The sequence below is a fragment of the Lycorma delicatula genome, chromosome 12, assembly GCF_047948215.1.
Source record: "Lycorma delicatula isolate Av1 chromosome 12, ASM4794821v1, whole genome shotgun sequence".
NCBI classification, from domain to species: Eukaryota; Metazoa; Arthropoda; class Insecta; order Hemiptera; family Fulgoridae; genus Lycorma; species Lycorma delicatula.
The window spans coordinates 40,663,348-40,677,608 of record NC_134466.1 but is presented as its reverse complement, the minus strand read 5'-3'; the positions used below and the strand labels follow the sequence as shown (position 1 = coordinate 40,677,608).

The window sequence follows — 14,261 nt, the reverse complement described above, 5'->3', positions numbered from 1 at the left end:
TTAGTCTAGATGAACTACTTTGATCATAAAATGTAACGATTTTCAAAAATTTCAAAAAGACCTGATAATATACCATTTTTGACTTAATCACCATACTTTCCAATTTAATATACATGTTTTAGCTATATTCGCCAGGAAAGTAAAAGTATTCATTTAGTGCAGTTCATTTTGAATTTTGTAAAATCATTGTAAAATCTTTTGTAAAATTTGAAAAAAATTTAATTGTAAAAAATTTTTGTAAAATCTTTTTTTTCAAAATTGTTTTTGTTTTATTACAAAAGATACATTTTAAAACACACGGATTCAGAAATGTCTCCTCCAAGTTGATAACGTCTCATTTAAAGAAATTTATGAACACGATCTATTACAATCTCAAGAAATGTGGTAATAAAGACCACATTAAAGAAATAATAAACCACATGAAAGAAAAAAAAAATAATAAAATGTAAAAGTATAAAAATTAATATTGAGTATTTAGCAAATATATTTAAATTAATACGATAAATAACGCGTTAAACAGCGTAATAAAACGTGATAATTCGCTAAAAATTCAATAAAGGTTTGCGTATTTTTCCCGGCTTCGACCTTGAAAGATTTTTAATAATAACGACTTTCTTTATTATTTACAATCGAAGAAATCAAATGAAAAATTATTTTATAAATTTAGTAAACAATTTTTACTAAGTATAAATATTTCATTAGGTGATACAGGGCCCTGAATGCAAGAATTTACCTCACGTAATTTTTTTCAGCCTTGATTTCCTTATAAGGAAATATTTAAATTAAATTTTGCGCTTTTATATAAAATCTTTTTATTATTATATTACAAGAAAATTGATAAAATGTGAAGTTGAATTCCCATTTACTCATTTGTCTCAACAAGCCAAAAACTTTACTATTAATTTCTTTTGCGTTGATTTTGTCCTAATTTGATTCTTAATGATTAAACTGGTTTAAAAATATTAAAATCTACAAAAAAAAGAATGATTTTGGGTATAGCTATACCTCCTTGACAGATTTATGCTAAAATTTAACTTAGGTTACAACTTATTTAGACAAATATTTTTTTCATCTTGATTTAAGTGTTATTCTCTGCTCTTCCCAGCATTGTCACTCCAACATTCGTAGTTGACGCGTTTCGGAGTACTTCCTTCTTAAACCTACCTTTAGCAGAGCTTTCCTGTGTTGGAATCGTTGAATAAATAGCGATGTTAATAAGTTTCTCTCATTCCTATCCCTATTGACATGGCCTTTTCTGCTTTGTTTCTCCCGCTCTAACAGTTAAACAAATCCTTCCGATTCTTTATTTTAACAATTTAAATTTTTTAAATATTACATCGGATTGCATGTTTATTTTCTTATTAATTATCTCCTGTCCTTTTAATTTTAGCTTGAATAATAAATTTATTTAAATTAAAAAGATTTAATTGTTATTTTTCAATATTATTCTCACAACCATGAAGATAACGAATACAGCGGGGGGGGGGGGGTCCCGGGGAACCGGGGTCCCGGGACCCTTACATTATAAAAAAAAGTAAGTGGTTTTGTACTTAATACAAATTTTTATACTTTACTAAAATAATCATATTAATTTTTTTTTTAATTTAAAAGAAAAAAATATATATATACAGAGAGAGAGAGAGAGAGAGAGAGAGAGAGAGCACATATCACAACTGCTTGAATGTATCGAACAAATCTTTTCCTCTCAAAATCAGAAGAGATCAAAATTTTAAAGTTTTATCAGAAAGTTAAAAGACTCTATATCCCCTCAGTTAAAAACTAATGGTGTATATAAACTTTTTATAACTTTTTACATTTGCAACTTATTGACATGTTGTTTTTTTTCATTTCTCTCAAACATTTCATCGTATCGACAAAAAAACAGATTTCATACAATATCAAAAGTTTACGGGTTAATAAACTGCACTGCTAAAGACATTCCTGTGGATTCATCTACGTAAATCAAACGAATTTATTTATTTTTTTTTTGTAAAAGTTAAAAGATAAAATTAAAAAAATGATTTTTCATTTATTCTTTAAATACCAATTTCTTTAAATTTTAAATACCAAATTAAATCAACTAATCTTTCTTTCTTTTAATTTAATTTAAGTTAAAATTTAAACAAAATTTGAAAAATATATTATATATATATTTTTTTAACTTAAAATGCGGTTACTTTTTTATTAAATATTAAAAGTGCATTTAAAAAAAAAATGTATAATTTTATTTAAGTGGCGAGTACTAAAAAAAAAAAAAAAAAAAAAAAAATAATAATAAACGATGCCATATACAAAACCGGTTCATGAGAAACCCGTCATCTTGAAAAATAAATAAAGAAATTAAAAAAAAAACATAAATTTATTAAACGCGTAAATTAAAGCTCTATGGAATATCTTGTGAAAATATAAACCGTTTTATTTGTGTAATTCACACCATCGCTGAATTCACTCACCTTAATTTTTTTTTAAATTAAATGCTCAGTCAAATAAATAACATTTTCTTACTGGTTATCAAGTTTTGTCTCATAAACCATATAAAATCATTTCCTCACTTATATCACGCATCTACCTTTAGATAAAATATTTTGGTCAAAAAAATGCGTGAATTATCTAATTAAATAAGATATATGGGTACAAAAGAAAATACATGTAAATTTCCTTTACATTTATAATTATAGTTTGAATAGAAAATATTTTGAAAAAGATTTAACTTCTTTATACTCCTACATTTATCATAAAATGCCTCTTTTGTTACAATGATAAAATACTATTAACTTTACTACTCATGCATTAAAAATCTTAACTAGAATTCTGTACAGAAGAATTGAGAGGAGAGTGGAAGAAGTGTTAGGAGAAGGCCAATTTGGTTTTAGGAAAAGTATAGAAACAAGGGAAGCAATTTTAACGCTTAGACTAATAATAGAATAAAAAAAGAAGAAAAACAAACACTAAATATATGGCATTTGTAGACTTAGAAAAGGCATTTTGATAACGTAGACTGGAATAGAATGTTCAGCATTTTAAAAAGTTTACGGTTCAAATATAGAGATAGAAGAACAATTGCTAACATTTGTAGGAACCAAACTGCAACAGTAATTATCGAAGAGCATAAGAAAGAAGCAGTAATAAAAAAGTGAATCCGACAAGGATGTTCGTTATCCCCGTTTTTAATCTTTACATAGAACTAACTGTTAATAACATTAAAGAACAATTTAGATCCGTAGTAACAGTGTAAGGTGAAAAGATAAAGATGCTACGATTTGCTGATGATGTAGTAATTTTAGCCGAGAGTAAAACAGATTTAGAAGAAACAATGAATGGCATGGATGAAGTCCTATGCAAGTATTTGCGCATGAAAATAAACAAAAACAAAACGAAAATAATGAAATGTAATAGAAATATAGTAGATGTACCACTGAATATGAAAATAGGAAAAGAAAATATTACGGAAGTAGAATTTTATTTGGGAAGTAGAATTACTAAAGATGGACGAAGCAGGAGCGATATAAAATGCCGAATAGCACAGGCGAAACGAGCCTTCAGCCAGAAATGTAATTTGTTTACATCAAAAATTAATTTAAATGTCAGGAAAAGATTTTTGAAAGTATATGTTTGGAGCGTAGCGTTATATGGAAGTGATACTTGGACGATCGGAGTACCTGAAAAGAAAAGATTTAGAAGCTTTTGAAATGTAGTGCAATAAGAGAATGTTAAAAATCAGATGGGTGGATAAAGTAAAAAATGAAAAGAAATTGCGGAAAATTGATGAAGAAAGAAGCGTTTGGAAAAATCTAACTAAAAGAAGAGACAGACTTATAGGCCACATATTAAGGCATCCTGGATTAATCGCTTTAATATTAGGTCAGGTACAAGGAAAAAATTGTGCAGGCAGGCACGTTTGGAATATGTAAAACAAATTGTTGGGGATGTAGGATGTAGGGGGTATACCAAAATGAAATGACTGACACTAGATAGGGAATCTTGGAGAGCTGCATCAAACCAGTCAAATGACTGAAGACAAAAAAAATTATTTAAAAAAGAGCAGAATATTTATTAATTACTGTATTACTTTATTAAGAAAATTAATTTTATGAATAATTGTGGTACTTACGTATTAACGCCACCGCAGCTACAGCTTTATTTAAAAACTAAGTAGTCAATCGGATTTCGGTGGAAAATGAACAGTCTCTTTATTAATTTTAGTAAATGGTTATTTATATTTATTTATTTTATAAATATAATTTAACCAAACTTAATCTACGCTCGCTAACCTTGACTAATTAACACCGTAATTTTTTGAGTATTTATTTAATAAATTCAGTAATTATTGCAATTATTTATTATTTAAATAATCAAAACACTCCTGTTAATTAGTCAAGGTTAGCGAGCGTAGATTAAGTTTGGTTAAATTATATTTATAAAATAAATAAATATAAATAACAATTTATTAAAATTAATAAAAAGACTGTTTTGAATCTGTGTTAAACTCTATATCGGCCCATTTTCCACCGAAATTCGATCGACTACTTCGTTTTTAAATAAAGCTGTAGCTGCGGTGGCGTTAATACGTAAGTACCATCATAATTGTATTATGCTACTGTGTTGGAATTAGCTGGAATATATGAAATATATAATACACCAAATATTCTATAAATTTTTTTTTTTATATAAAAATTAATTAGGAAAACCTTTTCGTATCTATAGATTTATTTTATACGAATTTTTTAATCCGTTTTATATTTTCAACTTCAAATTTTAATATTATGATCTTGAATATATTTAACAAGAAAGATAAAATTATTAAAAATGGTAGTAGACGAAAAAAATTATTGGGAATCGAACCTAAGACCAGCTAATTTAGAAAATAAGCACTATACCAATAATTATTTGGCCGGTAGAATAACGTGAGAACTTTATAAAGATATGCTCGGATAAACGAGAAAAAAGTAATAAAATATTAATAATTTAAAAATTATAAATAAAAAATATATTTCTGATGTAAAATGCTTTGCTCTTTAATTTAAGATGAGTAAATAAATTAATAAAATTCAAAACAAGTATTTATGATGAACTGAATAAAAGTAGAAGTTTGCGGTATTCCTAAAAAAAAGGAAAGTAGATTGGAGGTTTTACGTTTAAGTATTCAGGGTTAATTAATCCCGTAAAGAAATGTAGAGGAAGGGATTGTAAGGACACGTAAAAAGAGAATATATTAAGTCTTTATTCCAGGATATAAACTTCAGAAAATATTTTGAGATTACAAAAATTTTCAAAGATTAGAAAGGAATGAAGATTTCATGTTAAATAACGGTCGACTAAATATATATATAAATTTTGTATTCAAAATAAGTAGAAAAAAATAAAGATAAAATAAACGATAGTATAAAATTAATATTATTACTACTTTAATGTTTAAACGTACTTGTAAATTGATCGGTAGATTTGTAGCGCTTTGCTGGTTTTAATAAAAAATAAATAAAAAACACTATTAATAATAAACAGTTAACACTAAAAATAAAAAATAAAGAAATAAATACAACTGCCGAGATATTGTTAGTAACACCATCTACGAACACCATATAAAAATAACAACAAACTTATTCTAAACCCTGGCTGGCATCAACTGACCGAACAGGGTTACCAATTCAACCCCCCCAGTTAATAGAGCGAAATTTACCTTACAGTTTAAATATTCCCTTTAATAAAGTCATACGCTGCGTATATTTATTAATACAATAAAAATATTAAATTAAGCGTTAGTTTGTTTTTTTTAAGAAAAAAATTATTTATATTTATTAAAAAAAATAAGACTGAATTATTTATTTAATTATATAAATGAAATTCATCATTATTTTGATACATATTTCAAAAAACATTTTCTGGGCAAACTGGTTTTTCCTTGTAATAAACCAAAGAAAGGTTTTTAAGGGAATAAATAAAACAGGTTATTATTATTCTTTTTGACTGAATCTTCCTTTCAACAGGTAAACAATTCTCCATTTTCAGTTTTACGGTTTTTTGTTTTCATTACTTTATGACTTCTTTCATTCATAATGCCTGTATGCCTCATAATACTTTTTTCCACTTCTCCCTCTATGATCTGTCACAGAAGACAATTTATACTATTTATAAATTCTGCTGCTTTCTCATTTTTCTCAATAATTCTTTATTTCTTATTTTGTCCCCTCCATTATTTTTCATAACTACAATTTACAAAGTAATCACTACTTTTCTCCTTCTGTACTTGCTTTCTGACTATCATGATTCAAATTTATATGGCAATACATTTCAGACAAAATTTGACAAACATTTCCTCAGTTCAAATAGGAATCTTTTGGTTGTTAGTAATCTTTGATCTTATCTTTTTTTTAAAGATATGCAGCTTTTTACTTCTCATAAATAGCTTCATCCTTGGTCACCAGATCCCTGAATAAAAATGACCAGAACAAAATAAGAGCCTGTGTAACCAAAAATTTGTTTCATTATTACTATGAATAAAAATGTAATCTATAAATAAAAAATAAACTTATTACTTATTATAAATAATAAGTAGTCTATAAATATAAAATTAATTTACTTTTTAAATATTAACTCACAATTTTAATTATTAGAAATAAAATAATAATGTAAAATCATTTGAACATGTAAAACATAAAAAAATGGTAGTATATTGAATTTTCCTGGAATATATGTAACCCAAATCTCACTGTAAGTTGAGAATTAAATTTATCATTAGATCATACTTATTATTATTTTTAATACATATAAAAATTATAATTTGTGAATAGATTCTAGAATCTATGATTTTATTAATAAAGTATGATATGACTTATGAAAGCAAATAGACATAGAAGGTGTCTGGTTGATTCATCCAGCCAGAAAAGATTGGGGTGGGATGTAGTCCAGATAAATAGAAATCTGGATAATCTAATATCATAAAGCCTATTGAGATGGTAGTATATATGAAGTATAAAACTCAAAATACATTTGAAAATATTTTTAATGTTTGTATTAATAAGAAAAATTCAAATTTCACTTACATCAATTTTGAAGAAAATATGCCTGCAACTAGTTAATCAGAATAGTTTATGGGGTCAGTATGTCACTCGCAATTTCTTTAAATAAAGTGAATGAATTTAATTATCTGTTATGGCTACAAAATAATATGTTTTTATGTATGGGAAAAAATCAATTATTTGATAGGTCTACAATTTAAGTCTTTAATTTCTAAAATAAATATGAAAAATTAATGGTTTAAATTGATACTATTATATGTATTTCATAAAACTATATCAAATTAAATTTAAATATTTAGAACAAAATTATAAAAGAAATGGGTTTTTAAAAGTTAAATAATGTGTATATTTAAAATATCGTGATGTAAAATCGATTCAGATGTCAATATAAATAGGATCTGGTTAAATGAGGTGATATTACATCAAAAAATTTACCAAGTTTTCAAAAAGTTAATTGAATAACTGCTGTAGTTTTTGTAGAAGCAATATTCACTTAGTTGTTTCTTCTATATGTAAAAACAATAAATAGAATGAATGGTGTAACTAAATAAAGTAAGATTTCTTAAACACTTTCTCTGTCATTAATTTGCAACACAATTTAATCTTATTGCTAACTTCATAAAAAATAGATATGTAACTTTTCAGTTCTAATCTAATAAACCTAAATTAGTAAGCCCAAAGTTTTTATATGTTGTTCATCCAAGAATGTATAAAAATATAATGTTAATGGCCGCAAATTTTATAGAATTAAACATTGGTTTGACACTAAAGATCAGAGATTGTTCAGGAAATTTGTGTATATATATATATATCACATGTTTACTTCTTAAATGGTTAAATGCTCATATAACCACTATTTAATGTTATAAGAAATATCTGATAAAAAAACTGTAGCTGCTCCACTTTATTTGATATTTTATTAGGGTTGAAATCTCTGAAACTTATATACAACTACACAAAGTTTGATGCACAGACTCATTGAATGGAAAATGAATTATGACTAAATTCAAGTTTAACACATAACCATCCCCTTGATGTAAATCTTTATATCTTAATTTGTGCTTATTTTTCCTGTTAGAGTTCTAAAAAATGAATATGTCTATTTTAGCTTTCTAGGCGTTCAGGAATGGTCGATATGAGACTGTACAAGACTACACTTCATTTACATTTATACACATCATCCTCATCCATCGTCTGAAGTAATACCTTACGGTGGTTTCAGAGGCTAAGTAGAAAACGAGAGAGGCATTCAGAAAGTAAGTGGGTGATTGATTGAGTAAGGGCTTGTTTAAAAAGGACATATATCAGGTTGTTTAAAAAGTATTGAGCCTTTGGAAACCAAAATTGATATTTATTGTCATTTAAAAACATTTATTGTTATTGTTATTGGAAAATAACATTTGAGACCACATATGCACCATTTTCTCTAATGACCTCCCAATTTTCTGCCAATACCATATTCCCATTGCTATAGAACTTCTGTGGATCTAGTCAAAAAATGGTGACACATGGTTTTCACAGGCCTGTTTTGAAACTAACTTAACACCATTCAAGGAGTTCTGCAGAGACCAAAATAAGTAATAGTCTGACGGTGCGAGGTCCACGCTACACAGTGGATGCATTAAAATCTCCCAGTCAAGTTCTCTAAATTTCTGATGGGTTGTTAAAGATGTATGCAGTATGGCATTATCAGCGTGGTATATGATACTTTTTTTGTTGACCAGTTCAGGCTATTTTTTTTTAATTTCTTGGTGCAATTGCGATAATTACTGACAGTACACGTCTGAGTCTGTCAGGTGCAGCGTTCCACCTGGAGCAGCAGCTCATGATGCATAATGCCCTTTCAATCTCACCAAATATACAGCATAACCTTCTTGGACGTCAGTGTGGGCTTTGTCACAGTCTGTGGAGCTTCTCCTCATTTAGACCATAATCTTTTTTACACAGTGTTGTCATAGGTTATCAACTTTTCATCATTCATGATTAACCACTTCAGAAATGGCTTGATTTTATTTTGTTTCAGTAGAGATTCGCCGATAGAAATTTGATAGAGTAAATGTTTCTGAGTCAGATCATGTGGCATCCATACATTGAGCTTCTTTTTGTAGCCAGCTTTCTCCAAATAGTTTAACACTGTTTGGTGGTGTGTGATTAGGTTATTGGTGATATCATGACTGCTTACATGCTGGTCTTTCTTGCCAAAGTATCATTCACTTTTTCTGTGATTGGTCGCCCACTGCAAAGAGCATCTTGGACATCAACATTTCAGAGTGAAAGTGACTGAACCATCTTTTTGATTACAATGTACTGAACCAACATTATCAAAAAGCTGTTACTTTTGATAGTATAGCTTGCCCATAAACAGCACAAATTTCTTTGCAGGGCTACACAGCATTTGCACCTTTATTGAAATAAAATTGTAAAATGTGCTGTTTTGCAGAAGTTTAAGGTATAAAGTCACCTACATACAATCCATACAATCATACAATCCATACTAGAATTACACTATTTTTGTACTCAGCAGCTTCAAAAAGTAAGTTATATAAAACTGGTTATGTATGTTGAGTTGGGGTTATTTTTTACCAAAAGTAAACAGTTTTCCTGAAAAATGTTTTGAAAAAATTTTGAGGCTGAAAAAACTATAAATTAATTTTATTTTTAAGTCACATCAACTTCTAAGGTCATTAGCAACTACTATGAGTTTGAAACTGGAGTTTCTTTATTATATATTTTTATCTTAACAGGGAATCAAACCTGAAATTGTGTTTAAATTTCTTTACTATGAAAATTACTCATTCATACTGCCATTTATAAAAAGATTAGATTAGATTCTACAGGGAATAAGAGGGCTGGTGTATCCCAATAAGCACCTTGGTTACTAGTTTGCCTGTTTGTCCAACTTCTAAAAAGCTGAAAGAGTTTTTGAGCAATTCCACTTTGTAAGAAGTAAAAGAAATGGACCACTGTCTGAATAATCTTGGCTTAATATAGTTTTCTTTAGTGCACATTAAGTTTTAGCACCTGATCATTAATGTAGGACTGAATTAAGTCTTTAAATAGATATATCTTAATTCAACTTATATTCTTTAAAATATTTTCTTAATTAAAAAATTAAAAACTAAATTTTTTTTCTTAAATATTTTTTATTGATTAAGGCTCTGTACCTCCTACCTTGATGCAATTATGATTATTATTATTATTTTTAGTATTACTTAATACCAACAAAATTTCTATATAATATTACTCATGTATTTGAATGCTCAATTTATTTACTCTAATTATAAAGTGCAAGATTATTTTTAACAAATACTGCTTTGACTATTAATATTATTTGACATCAATGTAATGATTTACACATAATGTGAAGTGGTTGATCCATCTGAATAAATCAGTAAGAATATTTTGAGGTCTATACATCTGTAACGACCACAAAATATTCTTTCCTGTAATAGTAATTTAATAGTTTATTTTTTGATTTAAAGAGTGCATCAGATTAAAATATGAGTATGCTGCTTGCAGTACCTGTAAAAAAGAAAAACTTTTATTTATTATTTAAAACAAAACAAGAAAAATTAAAATTATTAAAAAATAATTCTAACTATGAATTACAATTTTCTCATTCTTGAATTTGAATATTTTATTTTGATTAATACATAGACTTATAAAAATTAGGATATCAATATATATGATTATAATTAAAAATAAAACTCAGAAACTGCTGAAATGATTTGAATAAATTCTTTTATCGCTGTTTCCACTGAGGTTGGTTTTATGTGTAAATTTTTTCAGATAAATGGATAAATGTACAAGCTATCAGCAACTTAAAAGAAAATTTTATTGTATTACAATTTTCATAGTTACAGTAGTTGATGTTATTTTTGTTAGAGAGTGCTGTCTGTAAAGTGAACATAATAACCAAAGTTTGATCTGTAAGAAATTTCTAAGAAGCAGTTCTTTTATCTTTTTGCATTCCCTACCAAACAAAAACAAAATAATCTCTGATTCAGTCTTTTTTTTTTTTTTTAATTTTAATTCTTCCCATTATCTTGATTTTAGACATTCTGATATTGCTAAGTGACTATGCTTGTACAACAAACCAGTTTCAACAGAACTTAAAAAATGAATTTATTTTAACAAGATGTAGCAGTTAATACAATTGAAATCTTGTCAATGTCTGTTTTGTTTACAGTGAAGATTTATCAGTGGGTCATCTCTCTTGACAAAACATATTGTTTTAGCATTTACTCGCTGCAATGCTAACAAAAAAAAAAAAAAATATGGTAATTTTTTTTATAACATACTCAGGATGTCTTTTAAAAAAAAATTTCAATGGATAAAAGTAAAATACGAAACACTTTCCTAGAAAGTTTTCTTCTTATTTTGAACGTACTTCTGTCCATCTATTGTATTACTGTTTTTTATGACAATATTTGGAGTTAAGCGAAAAATTTAAAATGATGAAAAGTAAACCCAATCAATCATAAAAAGTCTTCATAGAGCTTCTGAAATTCCAAACAGGGCTCTTTTCTCCATCCATCCATCAAGGAAAGATTTTTGTGATTTACATGCTATGGATTTCTCTTTAGCTGTTATCAATCTTCAGACTGATTTAGAACAAGTCTTCAAAGTCTTACCTTTGCTTTCATTTTCATAGTTTGTATTACAGTCTGTTTATGACTCAATGGTTCTTTCCCGCTATAATTCCTTCGATAATGATTTTTGACAGCTCATCGTATTTTAAAATGTGACTAATAAATCACCCTTCTGTAAATTAATGTTTTCCTGAACAATTGCCTTTCATGATTTTTGATTTTATTTTTTTGTTACTTCTTCTACCAGGGGTGATGATATTACCCAGATATTTAAATTCAGATATTTGTTTGAACAACTTTGCTATTGAAAAATTTTAATAAAAGATTTTAGGAGAAGAATTAAAGAAAAAAAATTTAAATAGTATTTTTTTAAATTTTTTCTCATGTTTCCTTTTGAATAACAAAAACAAATTTGATACCTGGAGGAAGACCAGTTAGTTCAAGTTGTTATACAAATACAAATCACATCAAGAATAGGTAGACATGCTACTACATAGGTAAAAAAAAGAACTGGAACATAGTTAAAAACCACCAGGGTAGCTGAAATTTGAAAGAAATCTTTCAATAGCCATAACTCACAAAGTATTTTAGTACATGGTTTATATGATTTTTTTCCATTATTTTCACAAGTAGAATAGGTTATGAAAGTCCCAGTAGAACTTTGTGAAACACTTTAATATCAGATAAGTTTGATAATATCTATCAGATAAAAGTGAAATAAAGTAGATAAATTCCCTTCTTAACTTGCAGAAACCAGAAGATGTAAAAGGCTTGCATTAAATTAGGTAGATAGAAATAAATACTTAATTATTCTCCTTAGGTAGCTAGTTTTAATTTGAATGATAGTTTTTTTTAAGTGAAGTAAAGAACCTTTTCAACTTAAATTTTAGGAGTGAAGGTGGAAATTTAATTCAAAGTAATAGGGACAACTGCAAAAAAATTTGCAGAATATTTCAAGAATTATTAGGTTGTGAACTCTCCACAGAAAGACTATAATTTGAAAATTCATGAGTAGAGGAGACCTCTTCAAATCCACTTAATGAAGAAGAAATAACTAAATTAATCCAGCAACTAAAAAAAACAAAACAGCTGGAGAGGACCAAATAATAGTTGAATTCCTGAAACTAGCTGGTGATAAAGTAACTAAAGATTTAGTGAAAATAATGAAAAATATCTGGACAGAGGAAAAAATCCCAAGAGAATGGAAAACATCATTAATCTACCCAATATTAAAAAAGGAGACAGATTTGAAGTGAAGTACCACATAAGAATTTCACTGCTCTCAGTCCCACACAAAATTCCATCATTAGCACTTAGCGAGGATCGAACTATATGTGGAAAACTTTCTGGGAGATTACAATGGGATTTAGGAATGCTAGGTCATGTGTAGATCAGATACTTTCTTTGAAATCCATCCTGAGACACAGGATTAAAAACGAAAAACATAGTTGTGAGATTCATAGCTTCAAAAAAGCATATGACTGTATCAATCGAGAATCACTTTTTAAAATATTAGAAGACGTAGACACTAAACATAATTTAGGAAACTAACAAAAACATTCTCAAAAGTTAAATTTTTGGTGGAATTGTTAGAACCATTCGAATTTGGAACAGGGAAGAGTCATGTTGATGGACTTCCACTACTCTTATTCAACTGTGTCCAGGAGAAAGTTATCCAAGAATGGAGAAAGACTTGAAGGGAAAGGTAAAAAACATCTGCTTGGGTACAAAAAATAAGAAGATAGAAAATTTTCAGACAAAATTAAGGATGCTAAAATCCAAATAGAGGTACTAAAAGAAGTTGCTGAGAAAGTTGGCCTAAATATATCTGTTGAAAAAACTGAGTACATTACAATAAAAAGAGTGGAGAACGGGGAAATAAAAACAGAATATGGAACAATACAGCCAAGAAAAAAACTTCAAGTACTTGGGAAAACAGATTCAATTAAATAACCAAGAAAAAGTCAGTGTAGAACAAGAAAAAGAGAATGGAACTATTGCATATACTATTTAAAAAATCTAGGATAAAAAACCATTTCTATCAAGGTAAAAATGACATTATCACACAGTAATGCGACCAGTTGCAATAGTATGCCGTACTCTGAAAGGCATTGGATATATTCAAAGGATTAAGAATCTGGAGAAAAAAATACCAAGAACAGTTCTAAAGTGAATGAAAGGGAAGAGTACAGATTGTGACAAAGAAGAACTGTTTAAAATAGAAGTAATGGACAAAATAGAAGATGCAATGTGAAAAAGAAGGCACAATTACTTTGGACATTTGTACTGAATGAATAGAGAAAGGCTGACTAAAACTACCATCAACTTCTTCTATAACAACAAAAATAAAAACCAGTTGATGGAGAGAATGATTGAGGCTATTGAAGAAATAGACATTGAAGAACAAACAATATTGAACAGAGGAAAGTACAAAGAAACAATTGGAAAGTTTGAAGATTTTCAGTATAGTAGCAGAAGAGAAGGAGTAGGCTACTCAGAGGAACTAATGAAAGTAACAAGAATTAGAAAGAATTATTGGAAGGATATAAGATCATGAAGAAAAGTGAGGAGGGTAAAACCTAAATTAGGGTTGTTATAAATGGTTTATAGATTGTCTAAAAAAAAATAGTAGATAATTAAGGATGTTGAATGT

General features: G+C 27.8%; 1 protein-coding gene and 1 long non-coding RNA gene across 3 annotated transcripts in view; one reads left to right on the top strand and one right to left on the bottom strand.

Moving 5' to 3' along the window:
• Positions 1-5,606, bottom strand: part of LOC142332966 (uncharacterized) — a 233,063-nt gene extending 227,457 nt beyond the window's left edge. The window contains exon 1 of the mRNA XM_075379689.1: positions 5,423-5,606. The gene's annotated coding sequence lies outside the window, so the exon portion shown is untranslated. The remainder of the gene's footprint in view (positions 1-5,422) is intronic.
• Positions 1-14,261, top strand: part of LOC142332967 (uncharacterized) — a 211,714-nt gene that overhangs the window by 182,628 nt on the left and 14,825 nt on the right. Inside the window, exon 4 of one of the 2 annotated variants that reach the window (XR_012758459.1) lies at positions 8,125-8,266. The exons of the other annotated variant lie outside the window; for it this stretch is intronic. This is a non-coding gene — a long non-coding RNA (uncharacterized LOC142332967). Of the gene's footprint in view, positions 1-8,124; positions 8,267-14,261 lie in introns of those variants that run through there. 2 annotated transcript variants of the gene reach the window in all.